Source organism: Scardinius erythrophthalmus, assembly GCF_964197995.2.
Source record: "Scardinius erythrophthalmus genome assembly, chromosome: 13".
Taxonomy (NCBI): domain Eukaryota; kingdom Metazoa; phylum Chordata; class Actinopteri; order Cypriniformes; family Leuciscidae; genus Scardinius; species Scardinius erythrophthalmus.
Window position 1 is genome coordinate 10158572 of NC_138233.1, and position 2922 is coordinate 10161493.

The following is a 2922-nucleotide window of genomic DNA, read 5'->3' on the forward strand; positions in this document are numbered from 1 at the left end:
CTGAAAAATGCAGTTTTGTGGGGGGTTTTTGTCAGGATTTGAGCGTTTAGAAACACTGAAAAAAGTGCATATGGCTTGTCATTAGTTTAAAGAACTTTTTATACTTGATCTGACTCAATAAATTCACTTTTCTGGCTTATCGTTGGTCTAATGTAATTGAGTTTAGTTGTCTTCAAGTAAAAACAAATTTTTGGGTATAATTTAAACTAATTGCTTTAAATCAAATTACAATTTTACGTCCACGTCCAAACCACGTGACTACTGACGTCATCAAGCTTGGGTCGAGAATTTTCTGTTCGGCCGCCATCTTGTTTTGCTGTATGACGACGTTGAGGATACGCAATTTCCACAGTTGGTGAGTAATCCTAAAAATAAGTTTTATCGCCGTTGATATGCATTTTTATAATATTAAAGTAGAATTCAATGCATTATGCATGTGTTTTGTTGAATATCTGTTTTATTTTGGTCAGAGTCATCTGATATTTCAAGTGTAGCTATAACTGTTAGGCCTAGTAACGATGGATAGCCATTAATAAATACTTAAGTAGTTAGATAATTTGTGGACTTTTAATTACATTATTTATTTGGGTTTTTCCTGCATCGAGAATTACAAGGCGACCGCCTCCGTCTAATGTCGTGCCCGATCCGGCTGTCCTCAAAACTCAGACAGGCTCAGATTAGGCCTGTCGCGATAATTAAATAATTAGAAATATATATCTTTGTTACTCAATCCTTTACACATCCTAATATACTGATTTAAGTGGTGTAAAGCCATTTCATATCTTGTTGTGAGGGACAGAATCAATTTTACATCGTTAAATTAAAGTTTACGCAAACTCGTCTTCCCTCCGCTGCAGCTGATCATTCTCCATTCAGCATTCAAACAGCGCGTCGCGGTAAAACAACTCCTCCACCAAATTTAATAATCGTGACAGCCCAAGCTCAGATACCTATTTTCCAAGCAGGATTTTACCACCTTCAACTCATTTTGATCCAGGAAAAACCCTAAAATAGTATATATTATTGTTACTATCGGTAGAGATTGTATACATTGCGTATATATCTGCATTTCGTTCATTGAGTGGATTGCATAAAGTTTCTGACATTTGATTGATGTAGAAACATTGGTGAATGAGAAAAATAAAGTAGTAAGAGTGGTTAATACTTTAAAATTAGTCAAGCAACAGTTAAGTTGGTGTGATGATGATTATGCTTCAAATCAAATGACAAGTTTGCATTCTGTTTAAGCCACGTGACCACGGAGAAAATTATTATTGACCATCATCATCTTTTGCTGCAGGATTACCTCATGGTGGACACAAAATTACATATGGTGAGTAATCTTACAAATTATGTTAAGTTTGTTTCTATCATACATTTATAATCATATAAGGATCAGTTAACTGATTAATGCAACTGTTTTATCAAATAATTCAAAGTGGATCAGAGAATTTACACTTTATCAATATATTGCACAGCACTGAACTGAGTTCTTTTTAGTGTCATATGGCGTTTGAATGGTCACAGATATTTTATTTTAATTGAAAATGTCTACCTTGTCATTCACTTTAACACATTTGGTTGTGTTAAACATTTGCCAAAATTTGCCATTCTTAAAGTGACAGTAGCCTCATATATACATACTGTATAAACTTAAAAGAATAAATATATGGTAAATTCTTGATTGATCAATTACGTTGTTGACGGTTTAACACACTGCAGTAGGTTCCGATTACGTCATAAAATTTTAAACATGCATGCACGCAATGACCTATTACATTATACGTTACACAAAATACATTATTTTATGGAATTTGTATGACATGACATCTTTGCAACTTTGAAAATAATTATTGATAAACCTTCAAATTACACCAATTTATTTAATTAATGTATTATTTATAAACTTGCAAAATGATTGGCTCTTAGGTGCAAAAGCATATCCATGCATTTTAATTTTCTTTATGAAAGTTGGTGATTGCTGTGTTTGTCTTTTTTTTAAGATACAGATGTTGAAAGACAACAGTTTGGAGTCATTGTAGTCCAGTCAGAAGATAACGGTAAGTAATTGGTCTCTTTTGGTCTCTCTGGTAAGAGCAGTTGAATTTATGAATTAGCTCTCGGAGTAAGAATTGTTTTTTGTTTTTGTTTTTTGCTTGTGTGTCTTTCAGATTGGCCAGAAAGTTGAAGCACAGAGAGAACTTGGACTTGTGGTCTGTGAAAGTGATGGTCTAAGCACTCCCCTGGACATCAGCATTGTCATTGATGGTATTTAGGTTTTACATGAGTTGTCCTCGGTTGCATCTGCTTGTGCCATGATGTTTGGAATCACGTACTGAGAACTTGAGGTATCCTGAAGTACTTAAATATACCTTTGAGGCATATTTAAAAAAAATTGTCATGGACATAGCGAAGATGCAAATGGATTTTAAAGGGTTAGTTCATCCAAAAATGAAAATTCTGTCAATATTTACTCACCCTCATGTTGTTCCAACCCCGTAAGACTTTCGTTCATCTTCTTGACGTGTTCACGAGAGTAACACGACACATGCGCAAGAACTGAGAAGATGTCGCAGATGGGTCTCGATGTAGTATTTAAAGGGTTAGTTCACCCAAAAATGTAAATTCTGTCAGTAATTACTCAGCCTCATGTTGTTCCAACCCCGTAAGACTTTCGTTCATCTTCGGAGCACAAATTAAGATATTTTTGATGAAATCTGAGAGCTGTCTCACTCGTCCATAGGCTTCTTAAGGGACTGAAACTTGCTGGCCCAGAATAGTTATTAAAGACATCGTTAAAATAGTCCAAATGACTACAGTGGCTCAACCATATGTTTATCAAGCGACGAGAATACTTTTTGTGCGCAAAAAACAAACAAAACTAACGACTTTATTCCACTATTCATTATGTTCTCCGTGGGC

The 2922-nt window shown here is 34.8% G+C and overlaps 1 long non-coding RNA gene across 1 annotated transcript; it reads left to right on the forward strand.

The window, feature by feature from the left end:
* The first annotated feature begins 289 nt into the window (after window positions 1-289).
* LOC308700453 lies at window positions 290-2269 on the forward strand. Its single transcript, XR_014031314.1, has 4 exons — window positions 290-355; window positions 1249-1333; window positions 2004-2060; window positions 2172-2269. It is a non-coding gene; the product is annotated as an uncharacterized lncRNA (long non-coding RNA).
* Window positions 2270-2922: the final 653 nt, after the last annotated feature.